This window comes from Triticum aestivum, chromosome 7D (genome assembly GCF_018294505.1).
Source record: "Triticum aestivum cultivar Chinese Spring chromosome 7D, IWGSC CS RefSeq v2.1, whole genome shotgun sequence".
NCBI lineage: Eukaryota > Viridiplantae > Streptophyta > Magnoliopsida > Poales > Poaceae > Triticum > Triticum aestivum.
This window is the reverse complement of record NC_057814.1, coordinates 463997648-464020796: the sequence shown is the minus strand read 5'-3', so window position 1 is coordinate 464020796 and position 23149 is coordinate 463997648.

Genomic DNA, 23149 nt, shown 5'->3' with positions numbered 1-23149 from the left:
CTCTCCTCCGACTTACCTGAAGCGTCAAGGAAGCGCCGGACCGAGGTTATCTCCAACTTATATCCTTTTCATCCTTTGGCGGGCGTTATACGTCAACTGCTCAATTCTTCTGATTCAAATTATCAGGAAACTTCACCTTCCTCTGGTGACTCTATGCAATCGAACCTGCCGGCTTTCAAGACCGTACCCGGGTAATGATGATCATCTCTTGTTGTGCTTATCTTACTCATGCTTTTGTACTAACCTTTTGTCCTTTCAGTGCTCAAGCAAAGCTCAGTAAAAGGGCGAAGAAGAATAAGCCGGTTGAAGAGCCGGTCTTGACTGAGCCGGAGGTTTCAGCTCAAGAGCCGCCAGCTGCCTCTGCTCCTGAAGCCATCGCTCCAACCGACGAGCCAGCCATGGAGACTTCCACCAACCCGGACATCTCCAGCCCGGCTCAGCCGGCCGATGACCCGGACGTGGTAATCACCCGGATGGAGTTTGTCGAGCCGGGGAGACCCACTGCGCTGGCTAAGTGCTCTGCGAAGGAAGAGTTGCTAGAGCGCCGCAGGGCCAAGCTGGACATCACCAACTACGCCAACCTGAGCATTGGAGATATCATCTCCGGCTATGTCAATCAGGTGCACAGCAGCCGGGACCTGGAGATTGACATGGTGAAGCAGATACAGCAGAAGTCTGAGGTACCACTCTATTGCTTACTGCATAGTCATCTTTACCATACTCTAGCCCCCAAGTCTACTACTTATGATAGAATATGTTGTAGACTTAACTTCCGGCTTACTTTCATGAACCGGTAATTTGTAGATAGAAACTTTCGACATGCATTAGCCCCCAAGTGCCAAGTGTCTTTGCTTGAAAAGTGCTTGGGACTTTAAAATTGCATAATAATTCTTCATACTATAACCCGGAAATTGTATAGGCTGCTTGCAAAAAATTCAAGGCTGATATCTCTGAGCTGAAGAACCGCCTGAAGACTCAGGAAACTGAGACCCGGAAGGCCAACGCCAAATTTGAATCCAGTATTGTTGCTCAAGAGAAGCTGAAGAAGAAGTTTGAAGCTGAAAGGAAGACTTGGGCCGAAGAGAAGGCTGCTCTGGTAAGCCGGGCCGAACAGGCGGAGAAGGCTCAGACGGAGAGAACCGCCGAACTCTCCGGCTGAAAGCGCCATGTGTCACAGATGGTCGCCGCAATCTTCGGTAAGTCATGCTGCATACTTTCAACAAGTTTACATTCTTTATGTCTCATAACTCCCATCATTGATAACGGCTTATCTTACTTTGTTAAACAGGTCCCAGAAGCGCCAACCTCAATCAGAACGTGCTGACCAAGCTGAAGGCCATGTACACCCTGGTGGAGCAACTTTACACCGGGTCACAGCGCGCTTTGGCCGTGGTGGCCCTATCCAATGAGGTTCCGACTCACCTGGCGGACGTACTTCGCCGGCTTGCCGTTCTTCCTCAGTGTTTCCAAGAGCTGCGACGGGCCTCTGCAAGAGCCGGAGCCATAGCTGCTCTGAGCCGGGCCAAGGCTTTCCTTCCAGAGCTAGACCCGGCTGACATTGCACTTGGTTACCCCAGCCTGAAGGAAGACGGCACCCCCTTCGACCAAAAAGACTTTGCTGCCTGTGTGAAGATCGTGCGCCCGGTGGCCACCCTGATTGGGAATGACACCGATCTGACCAAGTACCAGCCGGGCTACGACGCAGAGAATCAGAGGATCCCTACTCCGCGTTATGAAGCCATCAGCTTGGTCCCGCCGACTCGTAAGCACACCTTTGCCCCAGAAATTGACCCGGCCGGGTTAATTGACGAGGAGGCTCAATTTGAAGCTTTGAGCGGCATTGACTGGAAATCGTCAACCTTCCAGGTCATGGGAACAGCCGGAGGAGCGGAGAGGGATGAGCCGGAAGCTTCGACCCGGCAAGCATCTTGACTCTTTAGACGGCCCATGATTATGCTTGTTAAACAATGCTTCACCCTTTTGGACTCGGGGAGTCTTGTAATAGAGTAGGACCAACATTTTAACTTTGTCGTGCCATCGTGCACGTGTTGAATGCTTAACTCCATTGAAGTTGCTTCCTTATATTCTTCCGGGTCATAATTGATCATTTATTTTCCTTAAGCTCAAATAGCTGTCTTTAACCATCCTGCATAGAAAAACAAGTCACAAGTCTCTAGGCGGCTTACCGCACTGAGAATCATAGTCTCATACATATAACCCGGAATATGAATCTAAGTCACCAAAGACTGGTCCTCAATTATGTCCTTGATGTAACCATAATAGCATACTTACAGGCCTTCAAGTATGCTTCCGGTTTATGTAACCCGGATAATAAGGTTGGTACCTCAACTCCAGTTTACCAGTCTTAACAATGCTGATTGTGTGTGACCAACACTGAAACAAAGTTAAGTCGGCGGAATAAGAACCGCCGTGTACACTGTTGATACAACCAGAAGAACTTGTTGTAAATCAGAAATCAAAACTTAGGGGCGTCCGGTTCGAATACGACCAGAGACCCGTCCCAAAGGGGTTAAGCTAAGATTCGAATGCGATCATATAGCCCCCCAGTGGGTTTGGCGATGCCAATCAAGAGGGTACCGACAGCTATGTTCTCTTTGGTTCGAATACGACCCATGTTTGAACAGGAAGCCCCCAAATGACCTTAAGAGTTGTTTAACGACGCTGATTCGAATACGATCCACGTCGGTTCCCAAAGGGGGTTGAGCTATGATTCAAATATGATCAAAGAAAACTCCCCAATGAGCTCGGCACTTTGCCAATCAAGTGGGTATCGACAGCTATGTTCTCTTTGGTTCGAATACGACCTATGTTTGAACAGAAAGCCCCCAGGTGATTATATTGCTTTACGGCTAGATTCAAATACGATCATAAGCCGGATCCACCTCCAAGCAACCATGTGATGTTGTAATGGAAATAAGACGTTTACCTTTGGAGGAGAAAAGGACAGAGGTCCTGCTTTATTATTTAACATGATATATACATGGCTATAGAAATATGTACATTATGAGAGCCGGCGGCTCAAGTGTAATAAGGCCGAAGCTGAACTATGTTCCACGGCCGATGGGTCTCTTCCTCCGACTTACGTGACTCTTTATGCTCCCGAACGTCAATAAGGTAGTATGACCCATTGTGCAAGTTCTTGCTGACCACAAAGGGCCCTTCCCAAGGCGGGGATAGCTTGTGTGCATCTGTTTGATCTTGGATGAGCCGGAGCACCAGGTCACCTTCTTGAAAGACCCGGGACTTAACCCGGCGACTGTGATAACGGCGTAGGTCTTGTTGGTAAATCACTGAGCGAGCTGCCGCCACATCACGCTGTTCGTCCAACAAGTCAAGAGCATCTTGGCGCGCCTGTTCATTATCCGCCTCAACATAAGCCGCCACTCGAGGCGAGTCATGACGGATGTCACTGGGGAGGACTGCTTCCGCTCCATAAACCATGAAGAAAGGCGTGTAACCCGTAGACCTGTTAGGAGTGGTATTGATGCTCCATAACACGGAGGGTAACTCCTCCACCCAACAACCCGGCGTCCGTTGCAAAGGGACCAAAAGCCGGGGCTTGATACCCTTCAAAATCTCCTGATTAGCCCTCTCAGCTTGACCATTGGATTGAGGGTGAGCCACTGAGGAAACGTCAAGCCGGATATGCTCACGTTGACAAAACTCCTCCATAGCACCTTTAGACAGATTGGTACCGTTGTCAGTTATAATGCTGTGTGGAAAGCCAAAGCGAAATATCACCCTTTTCATGCACTGAACCGCCGTGGCTGCGTCACACTTACTAACTGGCTCTGCTTCAACCCACTTTGTGAATTTGTCAACTGCCACCAAGAGGTGGGTCTTCTTATCCTTGGACCTTTTAAAAGGCCCAACCATATCAAGCCCCCCAGACCGCAAATGGCCAAGTGATTGGTATCATCCTCAGCTCCTCAGCCGGCACATGAGCCCGTCGCGAGAACCTCTGGCAACCATCACATTTACTGACCAATTCCTCCGCATCAGCATGAGCCGTCAGCCAATAAAAACCATGACGAAAAGCTTTGGCCACAAGGGATTTTGATCTGGCATGATGGCCACAATCCCCTTCGTGAATCTCACGTAAGATTTCTTGACCTTCCTCAGGGGAGACACAATGCTGGAACGCTCCCGTAACACTGCGGCGATGCAGCTCACCATTGATAACAACCATTGACTTAGACCGCCGGTTATTTGTCTGGCCAAAGTTTCATCCTCGGGCAAATCTCCCCGGGTCATGTAAGCCAAGTATGGCACTGTCCAGTCCGGGGTGATGTGGAGAGCCGCCACCAACTGTGCCTCCGGGTCAGGGATAGCCAAATCTTCCTCTGTAGGTACCTTAACAGAAGGGTTATGCAAGATGTCCAGGAAAGTATTAGGCGGCACTGGTTTTCGCTGAGAGCCCAGCCGGCTTAATGCATCAGCCGCCTCGTTCTTCCTGCGATCGATGTGCTCAACTTGGTAACCCTGATAGTGTCCAGCAATGGCATCAACTGCACGGCGATAGGCCGCCATGAGAGGGTCCTTGGAATCCCACTTGCCTGATACTTGTTGAGCCACTAAGTCTGAGTCGCCGAAGCACCTTACCCGGCTCAAGCTCATCTCCTTAGCCATCCGAAGACCATGGAGCAAGGCCTCGTACTCAGCCGCATTGTTAGTGCAAGGAAACATCAACCGTAGCACATAATGAAACTTGTCACCTTTAGGGGAAGCCAATACAACTCCAGCCCCCGAGCCCTCCAATTACCTGGACCCATCGAAGTGAATAGTCCAATATGTATTATCCGGCTTTTCTTCGGGCACTTGTAGCTCTGTCCAATGTTGATGAAATCCACCAAAGCTTGAGATTTAACAGCAGTGCGTGGTACGTATTTCAGACCATGAGGCCCGAGCTCTATAGCCCACTTAGCCACTCTTCCTGTGGCTTCTCTGTTTTGGATGATATCTCCAAGGGGAGCAGAACTAACCACAGTGATAGGGTGACCCTGGAAATAATGCTTAAGCTTCCGGCTTGCCATGAACACACCATAAACAAGCTTCTGCCAATGTGGATACCGCTGTTTGGACTCGATGAGCACTTCGCTGACGTAATAAACCGGCCGTTGAACCGGATGCTCCTTACCCTCTTCCTTGCGCTCCACCACCACAGCCACACTGACGGCCCGTGTGTTAGCAGCTACATACAGCAATAAAGGCTCTTTGTCAACCGGAGCAGCAAGGACTGGGGGCTCCGCCAGCTGTCTCTTCAAATCCTCAAAAGCAGTATTAGCAGCATCATTCCAGACAAAGTCATCAGTTTTCTTCATCAACTGGTACAATGGCATGGCCTTCTCACCCAAACGGCTTATAAACCGGCTTAAAGCCGCGATACGACCCGCCAGGCGCTAGACGTCGTTTATACATACCGGCTTAGCCAGAGAGGTGATTGCCTTGATCTTCTCCGGGTTAGCTTCAATGCCTCTGTTAGAAACCAAGAAACCCAAGAGCTTGCCCGCAGGAACACCGAAAACACACTTGGCCGGGTTAAGCATCATCTTGTAGACCCGGAGATTATCAAAGGTTTCCCTCAGATCATCTATCAAGGTTTCCTTCTCCCTGGACTTAACCACAATATCATCCACATAGGCATGAACATTGCGCCCAATCTGGTTATGAAGACAGTTCTACACGCAATGCTGATAAGTCGCTTGTGCACTCTTGAGTCCAAAAGGCATAGACACATAACAGAAGGCTCCAAAGGGAGTGATGAACGCCGTCTTCTCCTGGTCCTTAACTGCCATTTTAATCTGATGGTATCCAGAATATGCATCCAAGAAACTTAAACGCTCACAACCCGCCGTAGCGTCAATGATTTGATCAATACGGGGAAGGGCAAAAGGATCAGCCGGACATGCCTTATTTAAGTCCATGTAGTCCACACACATCCGCCAGGTGCCATTCTTCTTGAGCACGAGCACCGGGTTAGCTAACCACTCTGGGTGAAAGACTTCAACAATAAAGCCGGCCGCCAAGAGCCGGGCCACCTCTTCCCCAATGGCTTTCCGCCTTTCCTCATTAAACCGCCGAAGGAATTGCCTGACCGGCTTGAATTTCGGGTCAACATTGAGTGTGTGCTCAGCGAGTTCTCTAGGTACACCTGGCATGTCAGAAGGTTTCCATGCAAAAATGTCCCTATTCTCACGGATGAACTCGATGAGTGCGCTTTCCTATTTTGGATCCAGATTGGCACTGATGCTAAACTGCTGAGATGAATCACCTGGAACAAAATCAACAAGTTTAGTCTCATCAGCCGACTTAAATTTCATTGCCGGCTCATGCTCCGTAGTCGGCTTTTCCAGAGAGGTCATATCTGTTGGGTCAACATTGTCCTTATAAAACATCAACTCCTCTGTTGCACAAACAGATTCTACATAAGCTGCATCGCCTTCCTCACACTCCAAGGCCACCTTCCGGCTATAATAGCAAAGCTCGTGATACATCAAGATCGTGCCAAATCAAGAACACGAGAGAGAGAGAGAGAGAGATCAAACACATAGCTACTGGTACATACCCTCAGCCCCGAGGGTGAACTACTCCCTCCTCGCCATGGAGAGCGCCGGGATGATGAAGATGGCCACCGGTGAAGGATCCCCCCTCCGGCAGGGTGCCGGAACAGGGTCCCGATTGGTTTTTGGTGGCTACAGAGGCTTTCGGCGACGGAACTCCCGATCTAGGTTATGTACTGGAGGTTTCTGTATTTATAGGAATTTTTGCCGTCGATCTCACGTCAGGGGGGTCTCCGAGTCGTCCACGAGATAGGGGGACGCGCCCAGGGGGCAGGGCGCGCCCTCCACCCTCGTGGACGGCTCGAGACTCTTCTGGCCCAACTCTTTTACTCCGGGGGCTTCTTTTGGTCCATAAAAATCCACAAAAAGTGGCAGGTCAATTGGACTCCGTTTGGTATTCCTTTTCTGTAAAACTCAAAAACAAGGAAAAAAACAGAAACTGGCACTGGGCTCTAGGTTAATAAGTTAGTCCCAAAATCATATAAAATAGCATATAAATGCGTATAAAACATCCTAGATGTATAATATATTAGCATGGAACAATCAAAAATTATAGATACGTTGGAGACGTATCAAGCATCCCCAAGCTTAATTCTTGCTCATCCTCGAGTAGGTAAATGATAATGCAGAATTTTTGATGAGGAATGCTACCTAACATAATTATCAATGTAATTTTCTTTATTCTGGCATGAATGTTTAGATCCGAAAGATTCAAGACAAAAGTTTAATATTGACATAAAAATAATAATACTTCAAGCATACTAACAAAGTAATTAAGTCTTCTCAAAATAACATGGCCAAAGAAAGTTCATCCCTACAAAATCATATAGTTTCGCTATGCTCCATCTTCGTCACACAAAATGCTCAAATCATGCACAACCCCGATGACAAGCCAAGAAATTGTTTCATACTTCAGTATTCTTAAACTTATTCAACTTTCACGCAATACATGAGCGCGAGCCATGGACATAGCACTATAGGTGGAATAGAATGGTGGTTGTGGACAAGACAAAAAGAAGGAAGATGGTCTCACATCAACTAGGTATATCAATGGGCTATGGAGATGCCCATCAATAGATATCAACGTGAGTGAGTAGGGATTGCCATGCAACAGATGCACTAGAGCTATAAATGTATGAAAGATCAACAAAAGAAACTAAGTGGGTGTGCATCCAACTTGCTTGCTCACGAAGACCTAGGCATTTGAGGAAGCCCATGATTGGAATATACAAGCCAAGTTCTATAATGAAAAATTCCCACTAGTATATGAAAGTGACAAAATAAGAGACTCTCTATCATGAAGATCATGGTGCTACTTTGAAGCACAAGTGTGGTAAAAGGATAGCAGCATTGCCCCTTCTCTCTTTTTTCTCTCATTTTTTTGCGCCTTCTCCTTTTTTTCATTTGGCGTTTATCCCCTTTTTATTTATTTCCTCACATGGGGCAATGCTCTAATAATGAAGATCATCACACTTCTATTTACTTACAACTCAAAAATTACAACTCGATACTAGAACAAAATATGACTATATATGCGTGCCTCCGGCGGTGTACCGGGATGTGCAATGAATCAAGAGTGACATGTATGAAAGAATTATGAAGGTGGCTTTGCCACAAATACAATGTCAACTGCATGATCATGCAAAGAAATATGACAATGATGGAACGTGTCATAATAAACGGAACGGTGGAAAGTTGCATGGCAATATATCTCGGAATGGCTATGGAAATGCCATAATAGGTAGGTATGGTGGCTGTTTCGAGGAAGGTAAATGGTGTGTTTATGGTACCGGCGAAAGTTGCGCGGTACTAGAGAGGCTAGCAACGGTGGAAGAATGAGAGTGCGTATAATCCATGGACTCAACATTAGTCATAAAGAACTCACATACTTATTGCAAAAATCTACAAGTCATCAAAACCAAGCACTACGCGCATGCTCCTAGGGGGATAGATTGGTAGGAAAAGACCATCGCTCATCCCCGACCGCCACTCATAAGGAAGACAATCAAAGAAACACCTCGTGCTTCAAATTTGTTACACAACGGTTACCATACGTGCATGCTACGGGACTTGCAAACCTCAACATAAGTATTTCTCAAATTCACAATTACTCCACTAGCATGACTCTAATATCACCATCTTCATATCTGAAAACAATCATAAAGTATCAAACTTCTCATAGTATTCAATGCACTTTATATGAAAGTTTTTATTATATCCCTCTTGGATGCCTATCATATTAGGACTAAATTCATAACCAAAGCAAATTTCCATGCTGTTCTAAAGACTCTCAAAATAATATAAGTGAAGCACGAGAGTTCATCTATTTCTTCAAAATAAAACCACCGCCGTGCTCTAAAAAGATAAAAGTGAAGCACTAGAGCAAACGACAAACTACTCCGAAAGATATAAGTGAAGATCACTGAGTAGTCGAATAATTATGCAACTATGTGAAGACTATCTAACACTTAAGAATTTCATATCTTGGGATATTATTCAAACAGCAATCAAAACAAAATAAAACAAAATGACGCTCCAAGCAAAACACATATCATTTGGTGATTAAAAATATAGCTCCAAGTAAAGTTATCGATGAACGAAGACGAAAGAGGGGATGCCATCCGGGGCATCCCCAAGCTTAGGCTCTTGGTTGTCCTTGAATATTACCTTGGGGTTCCTTGGGCATCCCCACTCTTAGGCTCTTGCCACTCCTTATTCCATAGTCCATCGAATCTTTACCCAAAACTTGAAAACTTCACAACACAAAACTCAACAGAAAACTTGTAAGCTCCGTTAGTATAAGAAAATAAATAACCACTTTTGGTACTGTTGTGAACTCATTCTAAATTCATATTGGTGTAATATATACTGTATTCCAACTTCTCTATGGTTCATACCCTCCGATACTACTCATAGACTCATCAAAATAAGCAAACAACACAAAGAAAACAGAATCTGTCACAAACAGAACAGTATGTAGCAATCTGATTTGTTCGAATACTTATGGAACTCCAAAAATTCTGAAATAAATTGGTGGACGTGAGTAATTTGTCTATTAATCTTCTGAAAAAAGAATCAACCTAAAAGCACTCTCCAGTAAAAAATTTCAGCTAATCTCGTGAGCGCAAAAGTTTCTGTTTTTTACAGCAAGATCGCAAAGACTTCACCCAAGTCTTCCCAAAGGTTCTACTTGGCAAAAACACTAATTAAAACATAAAACCACATCTAAACAGAAGCTATATGAATTATTTATTACTAAACAGTAGCAAAAAGCAAAGAACAAAAATAAAATTGGGTTGCCTCCCAACAAGCGCTAACGTTTAAGGCCCCTAGCTAGGCATGATGATTTCAATGATGCTCACATAAAAGATAAGAATTGAAACATAAAGAGAGCATCATGAAGAATATGACTATCACATTTAAGTCTAACCCACTTCCTATGCATAGGGATTTTGTGAGCAAACAATTTATGGGAACAAGAATCAACTAGCATAGGAAAGCAAAACAAGCATAACTTCAAGATTTTAAGCACATAGAGAGGAAACTTGATTATATTGCAATTCCTAAAAGCATATATTCCTCCCTCATAATAATTTTCAGTAGCATCATGAATGAATTCAACAATATAACCATCACATAAACCATTATTTTCATGATGCATAAGCATAGAATTTTTATTACTCTCCACATAAGCGAATTTCTTCTCATGAATAGTAGTGGGAGCAAACTCAACAAAATAACTATCATGTGAGGCATAATCCAATTGCAAATTAAATTCATGCTGACAAGTTTCATGGTTATCATTATTCTTTATAGCATACATGTCATCACAATAATCATCATAGATAGCAACTTTGTTCTCATAATCAATTCGAACCTCTTCCAAAATAGTGGATTCATCACTAAATAAAGTCATGACCTCTCCAAATCCACTTTCATAAATATAATCATCATAAATAGGAGGCATACTATCATCATAATAAATTTGCTCATCAAAACATGGGGGACAAAAAACATCATCTTCGTCAAACATAGCATCCCCAAGCTTGCGGCTTTGCATATCATTAGCATCATGGATATTCAAGGAATTCATACTGACAACATTGCAATCATGATCATCATTCAAATATTTAGTGCCAAACATTTTAATGAATTATTCTTCTAACACTTGAGCACAGTTTTCCTTTCCATCATTTTCACGAAAGATATTAAAACGATGAAGCATATGAGGCACCCTCAATTCCAATTTTTTGTAGTTTTCTTTTATAGACTAAACTAGTGATAAAGCAAGAAACAAAAAGATTCGATTGCAAGATCTAAAGATATACCTTCAAGCACTCACCTCCCCGGCAACGGCGTCAGAAATTGCTTGATGTCTACTACACAACCTTCTTCTTGTAGACGTTGTTGGGCCTCCAAGTGCAGAGGTTTGTAGGACAGTAACAAATTTCCCTCAAGTGGATGACCTAAGGTTTATCAATCCGTGGGAGGCGTAGGATGAAGATGGTATCTCTCAAACAACCCTGCAACCAAATAGCAAAGAGTCTCTTGTGTCCCCAACACACCCAATACAATGGTAAGTTTTATAGGTGCACTAGTTCGGCGAAGAGATGGTGATACAAGTGGAATATGGATGGTAGATATAGGTTTTTGTAATCTGAAAATATAAAAACGTCAAGGTAACTAGTGATAAAAGTGAGCGTAAATGGTATTGCAATGCTTCGAAACAAGGCCTAGGGTTTGTACTTTCACTAGTGCAAGTTCTCTCAACAATAATAACATAATTGGATCATATAACTATCCCTCAACATGCAACAAAGTGTCACTCCAAAGTCACTCATAGTGGAGAACAAACGAAGAGATTATTGTAGGGTATGAAACCACCTCAAAGTTATTCTTTCTGATCGATCTATTCAAGAGTCCGTAGTAAAATAACACGAAGCTATTCTTTCTGTTCGATCTATCCTAGAGTTTGTACTAGAATAACACCTTAAGACACAAATCAACCAAAACCCTAATGTCACCTAGATACTCCAATGTCACCTCAAGTATCCGTGGGTATGATTATACGATATGCATCACCCAATCTCAGATTCATCTATTTCAACCAACACAAAGTACTTCAAAGAGTGCCCCAAAGTTTCTACTGGAGAGTCAAGATGAAAACGTGTGCCAACCCCTATGCATAAGTTCACAAGGTCACTGAACCCGCAAGTTGATCACCAAAACATACATCAAGTAGATCACGTGAATATCCCATTGTCACCACAGATAAGCACATGCAAGACATACATCAAGTGTTCTCAAATCCTTAAAGACTCAATCCGATAATAACTTCAAAGGGAAAACTCAATACATTACAAGAAGGTAGAGGGGGAGAAACATCATAAGATCCAACTATAATAGCAAAGCTCGCGATCCATCAAGATCGTGCCAAATCAAGAACACGAAAGAGAGAGAGAGAGAGAGAGAGAGAGAGAGAGAGATCAAACACATAGCTACTGGTACATACCCTCAGCTCCGAGGGTGAACTGCTCCCTCCTCATCATGGAGAGCGCCGGGATGATGAAGATGGCCACCGGTGAGGGATCCCCCTCCGGCAGGGTGCCAGAACAGGGTCCCGATTGGTTTTTGGTGGCTCCAGAGGCTTGCGGCGGCGGCACTCCCGATCTAGGTTATGTTCTGGAGGTTTCTGTATTTATAGGATTTTTTGGCATCGATCTCACGTCAAGGGGGTCTCCGAGTCATCCACGAGATAGGTAGATGCGCCAAGGGGGGTAGGGCGCTCCCTCCACCCTCGTGGACGGCTCGGGACTCTTCTGGCCCAACTCTTTTACTCCGGGGGCTTCTTTTGGTCCATAAAAAATCCACAAAAATTGGCAGGTCAATTGGACTCTATTTGGTATTCCTTTTCTGGTAAACTCAAAAACAAGGAAAAAACAGAAACTGGCACTGGGCTCTAGGTTAATAAGTTAGTCCCAAAAATCATATAAATGCATATAAAACATCCTGGATGGATAATAGATTAGCATGGAACAATAAAAAATTATAAATACGTTGGAGACATATCAGCTATCTGTTTTCGAACCATACCCTTGTTCTATTGCCCCATCTGCCACATCGCTGCATGTGGATCTTTTTCCACTCCACCATCTTCCCAATTTGCTATCCTCTGCTCTGCTGGTCACGTAGACGAAAACCATAACTTGCACTATTAAAGGAAACCCTACTTCATGCATACTAATCCATGTCTGGGTTGAATAAGGAAAGGAAGGGAGACTGTACTGTCCAAGAGACTAGGCATCGAACCCGCATCTAGGTTGAAAAGGGGAAAATCAGTAGCTAAAGAGAACAAAAATGGGACGTAATCCACATATGCTGCCTGGATATTTGTTGCTCTGGGCAACCATACCTCCCTCACCACTCTATGCGTCTGTGGAGGTACATCATACTGGTGCGCCCACTGTCCGAATGGGCCTCCCATGCTCTTATTTCCACTTTTTTTGCTGTTAGTATAACGCCAGCGGTCAAGTCAAGCAATGCTACTACTAAAGTGATGCCACATTTAACTAATGCCGCACTCAGTCTAATGCCACCGATAAATTTAAGCAATGCCATTTAATGTCACTGGATTATTTCAGGGTTAACTGTTGATTGTGGATGTATTAAAGATTTTTCAGCTAAGGCATTCTAATGATGTTGCACAGCCAGTGTACCAACGATGAATCTTGTTACTACCTTCAGATTTTTGCACTGTTTATGCTTATAGACTACATACCTCACTTTCATGAGATAACTCATTTTTTGTACAGTGTCAAGAGGAAAGGTCAAGAGTGGGCACCTCCTCCTCTAGCTGTTCACTTGATTCGTTTGATCAAGTTTTTATTTTTGATCGATTATCAAAATTGGGATAGCAATTTTTAGATCCCCTCAAGTTCAAAATGATATTTACCTTGAAGGTACATGGTTTGCAATTTTTTTATACTGTCATTAGTTAATAATGCTAGTTACCTTCAGACTTTTGTATTTGGTTTAATGCTCTTGCACAGCTAGTATACCAATGCTGAAAACTTGTTACCTTTACATTTTGTATTGTTAATTCTTATGGAAATCTTCCAATGCTAGAGCTTATGGAAATCTGTTCAGTAAAACCATGGTATTGTACCCTGTAATAAAATAACTTCTCTACTGTTGCACTAGCCACTGGATTAGTGTATATTTGTACTATTCGAATGGTGTTGCATTAGCGTATGGACATATATAAAGTGTGGCAAGCTTTCCCAGATATGTGCTCAAAAAACTACTACCTATTTTTCTGAATACTAGGCGTTTGGGTACTTTAAATTGAGCTGCGAAAACGTCTTATATTAAGGAACAGAGGGTGTAGAGTTCACTCAAATTATCCCGGTAAAGCTAGTCACACCTTTGTTAAAATTAATGTTCATTATGTTATCGGAGGAGGTCTGTATGTTTGTCTCTAATGCCTGTCGACTACATACCCGACATCATGATGTAATGTTAAGTCATTTCCTTTTGTACAGTGTCACTGAATTCAAGGCGGTGATGGCATTTTATTTTAGTTGAACTGCACAAAATATCCTTAAAAGAAGAGGAAAGGTCAGGAATGGCTCAATTTTCTAGAAAAAGCTATGTATGCCTTCCTGACATCAGCCGTTGTTGCCTTATTTATTCCTTCAAACAGGTGGTTAGAAACAGTCTTGCTACCTTTTCCCATTAAGAAATTGGAATGCTTATATTTGTGAGTCTACGCTTCAACTAGTGCCACTGTTATAGTAATCACACTTTCAATATCTATGCAAACAGGGATGCTCGATTTTAGTGGAACTGCACAAAAAGTCCAAATGGTTCAACATTAGGAGCATGTTTTCTTCCAAACCTTTATATCCAATTGGTGGCACTATGAGCTGTTCATTAAGAAGGTACATGGTTTGCTACTATCTTGCTACTCTTTTTGTACTGTCATTAGATAGTAATACAAGCGGTTTGCATGTGAATTTATTGGCAGGGTGGACCTACATTGGAGGTGCAGGACATGATTCAATGATTGGATGCTCAATTTTGGTTCTATCGATTTCACCTCTTCCATCACTGCGAACATGGATATCCTTGGTCTGATGAAGAATAGGCGCTATATTTCTGCTCTGAACCAGCAAATCAATTCAGTTTGAAATTGTCCAAGGTAAAACATGACTAATTGTCCAGTGCAAAGCATGACAGATGCTAAGCGGACGAGACGTGTTTAAACCGAAAATACAAGGTGGGGTATATGTTTACTAGTTGCTTGATATTTGTGCAAGAGATGTCTGCCCATTGATATTTGGCAAACAAACAAAGTGACCGCAATTTTGGTTGAACTGCACAAGAGAATAGTATAGTCACTGCATGCAGTGCCATTTGAAAATAGACACAGAAAGATTGGATAGTCACTTCATGGACTGCAGAAAAGTAGTATTGTACTATTTATTGGCCAACACTAGCTGCTTCATTGCTTTGGTCTGATTATACAATGGGCATCATTTTGCCTAAGTTAAAGTTTGTATTCCGTAAATAGTCTCGCCGTGTGATCGAGAGAAGACCAAATCATATTGCAGCGGATGTTCCTCCATCATGTGTGGTTCATTCTCATGGTTCCAGCTGTTGGTGAAACTAGTTACGTTTGCAAGAGGAATTGTAGACTTCACAAACAAATTTGTCTTTCACTCTGTACTGAATGTCGGCCAAGAGAAGCATCCATGTTAGTAGGAAGAACAGATGTTTTTCTAGATCTTTGCTTTTGGAGCTACATATTTGTATATGATCTGTGAATCATTGAGATGCATTAACATGTTGATCTTATGTATGGGAATCGTACTAGTTGGTTTTGTATTTGGGCTACTAATGTGAACATATTACAATGCCAGGCCTGTGAGTCTTGTGTGAACATTTCGAACGGATCGGCTCTTACTGTTGTGCATAGCATGATCCTTATTTGTGTGTTCTCAGTGTTTACAAGTTACTAACAGTTCCTTATTTCTCTTCGCTCAGTGTTTACAAGTTACTGATCGATCACTAGCTAGCCTACTAATGCGCTCCTGGCAGTTTTAGTTGCGACGCAAGATCCAAAGTGGCAGTTTTTTGAATAAAAATGCCTACCTCTGAAGAAACTGACAAGCTGCTCTGAAGAAAATGCCATGCGAATCTGAAGAAACTGCCAGCAAAAACGTTCGCAAATGCCATATCTCCCAGCGAACGTTCATCAGCTAATGCGATCGAACACGTACACCATCCGACCTACTCGATCCTACAAGTACACTATCCAACCTACTCGATCCTACATGGATAAATAGCGGATCACGCACGTACTACCTCCTTTCCGGTTTGCAGGGCTCAATTCAAAAAATGACCTACTCGATCCTACACGAATAAATAGCGGATCACGCACGTACTACCTCCTTTCTGGTTTGCAGGGCTTAATTCAAAAATCTCACCAACCAAGGTAGATGATGAGTGGTGGAATCATTTTTGACAAGGAGGGAGTACCTCATCAGGATGATTTGAGTGCACTCGTTTGACCGTCATGCCGGCGTGCGACCCAGCACGGACGGGACGCACCACTGACGGGACGAGACGGCACAGTCATAATTTCAGTTTTTCTAGTTTTCCACGGCAAGCTGGCGCGCTAAACCATGCCTGCTTATGCATTGAATTTCGATGATTGTGATGACCGTCGCGTTTCCCGCGACACGCTGGTTCGCCTACCTTCCGCCTATAATTACTGTTTCCCGGGCTTCTCCGGTGGCACCATCATCCAACTCGCCCTATCCTCATAAGCCCCCACCGGCCCGACGTCGCTCGCCACTTATCCTCGCTCTCGCCACGTCCGCCATGCCCCCGCTCGTCCGCGATAGGCGATGCCGGAGGCGGTCACCGCCGGAACTAGTGTTCGGTTTTTCACCGAAAGGCAGAAGGAGGGAGGAGGCATTCTATCAGTCTTTAGATGGCAATGCGGAGTATGAGGAGTTGTTGGAGCGCGACCGCCTGGCGGAGGAGCAGTGTATCGCCAATTTGCGCCGCTAGCGGGACAAGCAGCAGCAACGCACCGACGCTCTGAGTCGCGAGCAGAGCGCCCGCAACTGGGCCAACTACATGGAGGCCAGCGCCCAGCAAATAGCCCTGGAGGCTGTCCGGCACGCACGCGTTCGCGACGCCGAATTTTACTACCAGCTCGTCAAGTGGGTTTCCTACTTAGAAGCCGAAGCTTCGGTGGACCACGTCGGCATGGAAAGGGCCAACGCGCGCGAGCAACTCGCCCTATCGCACCTCTGGCAAGTCCGAGGGAAGGCGGAGGACGCCGGTGCCGGTGTTTAGCGTGTACCGCAGATGGCGGCCGGCATCGTCTAGTTAGCTAGAGTTAGTTGCATGGAAGTACCACACTTGGGCACATCATGACGAATAAGTACCACTAGTCGTTTTTTTTGCACATCAATACCATCTCTGGAGCTAATTGTTGCAAAACGGTCTAAACCGCGTATAATAGTGTATTGACGGCATATCTGACCGCTGGGACCCGCCTGTCAGGGGATGACATGGCATGTTTTTTGCGAAAAACAACCACACTTTTTATTTAATCACGCATATATCCCTTACTTGCGAAAAAAGGGACCTGCCAGAAAAAAAATTCTCGCACGGGCACGCCAGCCGTGAATCAAACCCGAACGGGGCGTAAACAGTGCGAGCGCGACGAGCGCAGCGCCACTGCACTATTGCTCGAAAGGTAGAGGCAGTCGTCTTATATTATTACCCTGCACGTTCCGTTTTGCTGTATATTTTTTTTCGATTTCTTTTATGTTTTCTCATATCGTGGGTATTCTTCGCTTGTACGCAATGTGCGTATCATATGTTGTGATAATAAGATCTTTGCGCTGAACATCGTATACAAACTGAATATTTCTTCGGGTGTATCTATTTTTTAGTCATACGATGAATGTTTTTATATTGCGAAAAAAGTTCATCGTATCGTATTCATAAAAAATGTTCATCGTATATTTAAATGAGACCATTGTATATATTTTTAATATATATATATATAATATTAAAATTTCGCATACTAAAAAGTTCATTGTATAAAATTAGGACCTGAGATGGGCAAAATGTTTTATCTATAAAGAATAAAGAAAGGAGGAAATGCGACAATTTTCTTTTGAAATACTAGATAATTAATATTGTGGATGTAGAAATAAAATAAGAAATTCTATGTCAAACCAATTTTGGTTCTGTGCCACTTCAGAAATCGTAATTTCTTAATGAGGCGACTTGCACATCGCGAGGCTCTACAAAAACGTATACATGGACCCAGCTTTGCATATAGTGTATCTACCTGCTGTGGATTGATTGAGTATGTAACATTTTTTATGCAAATTCATTTATAACAAGTACTTAGTCAACATAGAAATAGTACCTCTTGCACTTAGAAAATATAGCTTGCTGTGAGTTTCTCTAAATTTTCTACTGACGTTTACAATGAAAAATCCAAAGCAAATGGAGAAGTAAAATTATAGTTTTTAATAAACTGTACTTCATATCTTGTATTAATGATGGTAAAAAAAAGGAATAAACTATCTATGTTTCGCCATCAATGTTTAGAGTAAATAATGAAAGAATAGCAACTAGAAAATAATGAAAGAATATTATGGATAATAAAAAAACAGCAGGACAATGCTGTGGACCATGCGCACCCGGACAATGCGTTTTGCTACGGATAATAAAAAAAAATGAAAGAATAGCACCTAATAAAACGGAAGGTCTAAAGTTATCATATAACAGAAATGATTGCCGTAAAGTCAACGTGAGAAGCGCAGTGGCGCAGTGGTAGTCACGCGCGCGTAGCGTACGCCTCTGCTCGGGTTCGAATCCCGGTAGGGGCACCCGCGTGAGAAATCTTTTAATTGGCGGGTCCCTGCTTTTTACAAGCAAGGGATATATGCGTAATTAAATAAAAAGTAAGGGGGCTTTTTGCAAAAAAAATGCCATGTCATATCCTGCCAAGCGGGCTCCAACGGTCAGTTGCATCGTCAATACACTATTATACACGGTTTAGACCGTTTTGCAACAATTAGCCCCAGAGATGATACTGATGTGCAAAAAAACGACTATTGGTACTCATTCCTTACGACGTGCCTAAGTGTAGTACTTCCATGCAATTAACTCAGTTAGCTAAGAGTAAGTTAGTACTTGTACACTACTAGAGTATTAATGGGAGTAGATAGTTAACTTGGCTATGGTGGTTGTCAACGTGGAAGTTCAGTACTCTATATGTGGATCAGACTTGTTACTTTGCTCTCAATGTTGAACTTTCCGTTTGAACGTATGGAATGGGCTGTTATTTTTTGAAATGGGTTGTATTTGTCCGTCACGGGTTTAGAGGCCGACTTATGGGCCTACCAGATTGACGCGTACACAATCAGGAGATGATTGTATGTGGAGAGGATGACAGGAGTGTCGGTGTCAAAACCGGCGGATCTCGGGTAGGGGGTCCCGAACTGTGCGTCTAGGGTCGATGATAACAGGAGATGGAGGACATAATGTTTACCCAGGTTCGCGCCCTCTCTATGGAGGTAATACCATACTTCCTGCTTGATTGATCTTAATGAATATGAGTGTTACAAGAGTTGATCTACCACGAGATCGTAATGGCTAAACCCTAGAAGTCTAGCCTATGAGTATATGGTCATGAATCTGTCCTATCCGGACTATGTTCTCCGGTTTATATAGACACCGGAGAGATCTAGGGTTACATGAGGTCGGTTACATAGGAGGAAATCTTCATAATAGGTCGCCTAGCTTGCCTTCCACGCCAAGTAAAGTCCAATCCGGACACGGTGCAGTCTTCGGTCTTCATGTCTTCACAGCCCATCAGTCCGGCCCAGTAGATAACAGGCCGGACGCCCGAGGACCCCTTAGTCCAGGACTCCCTCAGTAGCCCCCGAACCAGGCTTCAATGACGAGGTGTTCGGCGTGTAGATAGTCTTCGGCGTTGCAAGGCGGGTTCCCTCTCCAAGTAATATATTCGGCCATTGATCCAATGTCGCCTCCTTGGCTTCTGTACGTTAAATAATCTCCACCCTCCACGTGTCGAGCGAATGTGCAAAGTCAGGGTATTTTGCGAATAACACCTCGTCCATGCGGGGAAGAACGCCTATTTAAAGAGATTGGATCCTAGATCCATTCAGCGCCACGTAGAAGAGATCCCCAGAGACTGCTTAGGAGAAACCATTCCAGCATGGCTAGTGTTCCCAGCTCCTCCGCTCATCCCGGCCCAGAGAAAGGCGAGTGGGAGAGGTGTTCTGTGTCTCATAGCCAATTGATAAAGTTGCAAACGCAGGGATTCCTTCCCCCTGCGGATCTAGTCCCTGTTCGAACGGGGCTAGCTTCCTTCAATGAGGGGACTCAGGCAGAGGACTTCCCCAATCCGTTTGGGGAGAGCGGGTGTGTTTTGTCCCTTCCTGCTAAGAGGCGTTGGATTTCCAATCCATCCGTTCCTCCGAGGGCTTCTGGAGTATTACGGCCTCCAGCTGCACAACTTCACTCCGGCCTCTATTCTGCACATTGCGGGTTACGTCGCTTTATGCGAATTATTTTTGGGCGTCGAGGCTCATTTCGAGTTGTGGAGGAAGTTGTTCTGTCTCGTCCCGCGCAATCATGAAGGGTCGATATTTGAAGTGGGCGGAGCCGAAGTATGGCGCGTCGCCAATACCGGATATCTATCCGGCACTCCAAGGAAGGCACCTAATGAATGGCCCTCCGAATAGTTCTATATTGAGGACGTCGCGCTTCCCGACCCGGTGCGAAAGGGTCTTCCTGAATTTGCATGCGTCCTGCTGAAGAAACGCCACAGTTGGCGTCCCCGGAGCCTTGAAGAGGAGGACGGCGCGGAGGTTCGTCAGCTGATGAGCAAGATAAAAGAGCTCGCTCAGTCCGGGCTCACAGTTATTGAGATTATGGCGATCTCCATAGCGCGAGGGGTCCAGCCGCTCCAATACAGAGGGCTTCCAATGTGGCACTACAATGGGGAGGATGACGCCTCTCACTGCGGCCGGAAAGGTCCGGACACCCCTGCCGCTTTGGCTAAGATATTAGCCAAACTGTTCAAAGGGGAGGAAAAGGAATTTCTTCGCATCAAACTCAGAGACGGGTACTCTATGTATAATCCTCCCAGTTGGGTAAGGCCCAACCCCTCTGTTTTTTCTCCTTCCATCTTCGAATTGCCTTTGATAAATTTCTAGCTTGTTTGCTTATGACAGCACTGGCGAAAGGTCACCGAGGGATTTCATAGTCCCGCCCCGCAGCCGGATAATCATAACCGGGAGCTTGATCCCGGGTTTGAAGAGGATCCGGATATATTTGTGGTGCTCGCGGAGGGGGTGTTTTACCAGACGAGCTATGATGGCACAGAAGTGGCCATCATCGCCGACTACCCTGGTCTTCTTCCTGCTTCACAGGTAAGTAATCAAGAAACACCTTCTCTGAAAGGGTGCTCTTACTCTGCCTCACCCACCGCATTGTCGCGCGTTCTACAGGGGAGGCGTTCGGTGATACCGAGGAAATCGGTTCATGTGCCGGACAGATCTTCGAAGAGGAGGGCCGTTGAAGGCACCGCCAGGCCTTCATCGAGGAGGTACGGATGAATATATTTTTCAGTGGCCGTATCCAACTGTGACCTATGCGCCTGTTTGATTACAGGAAAAAGGTTCGCCGAACTGCGTCCGGGGGTCCGGCCGGCCGCGTTCCCAACAACCAAGATTTAGATCCGGTCGGGGAGACGGGGGCCGATGTAGGAACAAAGCCGGACTGCCCTTCGGCCGAGGGTTCGGACAATATGTCCGTTACCAACTCGGAAGTAGAGAGCGCCATGAATCATCGGCGCTGCAGGGCTGTTTTACGAGACCCGAAGTTCTCGGACGAGGCATTTAATGCCTTTAGCTCGGGCGACGCATACATCCGAGCTGCTCGAGACGGGCTTAGAAAAGCCACGAGGCAATATCTAACAGATGTGCAGGTAAGGTTACTTTGTCAAAAAAGGATAGCCTATGCCAGTAGCCCCCGGGACTGAAAGCAGTTGGTACAACTGATTTAAGGACCGTTGTATGACCAGGTTCTTACAGAGAAGAACAACCTGCTATCCCAAGAGCTGGAACAATGTCGGACGCAGCTAAATGCTGCTACCGCCGAACTAAAAGAGTTCAAGAAGGCGTCACCTGGTAATATTCCCCTCCAACGAGAAAATATACTTATATGCCCAGAATACTAACAGTCTTGCTTATACCATGACATAATGGTCAAGAAGGCGTTGGAAGTCGCGCAAGCGAATGAGCAAGAAGCCAAAAGGCTACAAGCTACAGGCGATCGTGTGCTGAAGCAGGCCATTATTGAGAAAAACCAGCTCCAGGATTGCAAGATCCAGCTAGGCGAGGAACTGAAAGATGTTCGAGCCCAGCTAGCTGATTCCGTGAAGGAGAACAAGAAGCTGCGGGGTGGCATATTCAGTACGTATCTGAACTATTTTGAAAGTAGTTCGGAAGTGGATGAAACTGATATAGTTGTGATCGCAGGTATATTGACGGGCCGTCCTGAAGAGGAGGTGTCCGGATCATCGAGTGATCTGCTGCAAGGGCTATCGCGAGTGCACGAACAGGCTCGGCTGGCGATGCGGAGTGTTGCCAAGGCTCTATGGCCATCCGCCTCCCCTCCAGGAAGTATGGAGGAGCTTGTAGAGCTGTTTAAAGGAGCGCGGCGACGTATCCGGCTATGGAAGATATCGGCCTGCCGAGAGGGTGCGCGAGAGGCTTGGGCCATGGTGAAAACTCGGTACACCAAGCTTGATCCTAATCACATGGCGCGGGTCGGACCGGTAGGGTCGAATGGGGAAGAAATTCCCGTTAGTTTAGTATATGACCAAGTAGAGGTGGCCGCCAAATATTCCCAACAGGATTGTAAATTAGACTGCCTGTTAGATGGTATAGAGGCAGAAGTGTTTGAGTCCAAGTGACTATGTACTTTCCTCACCATGTGGAATTTCTAGCCGAATTGTATATCATTTGTCATGGCAGACCTTTTCGCTTGACCTCCGGACCCGAAGGTGCGGAGTGTTTCCGAATACCGTCACGGCCGAATAGGCCGGGGTATGCGTGGAAAACTAAGCGTAGGGGTCATAGTTGCTTGAACAGACAAGTTGTATCCGGCTAGTTATGTTATATTACATTGAGATTGTAAGAAACATCTTCCAGGGAGAATAGTTCCGTTAAGGGTTCCTTTCCCTGGGTGTGCATGCATTAGTAGACATGTCCGAATTGTGATGTGAAAATCACAGTGTGTATAACTTCTGGGGGTTCACAATAGAGTGAGTGCAAAAAATATTTTTCATCCACCGACCGAATATTCCCTTAAGAACGCTAGCTTTCGGCTTCACCCAGCCTGAGGTACACATCCGGATGACCCGGCAGTAACAATCGCAGAGGTGCTCCCTTTACCACCTAGCCGAACAATCGGGAACGTATGGGTAAGCACAGGAG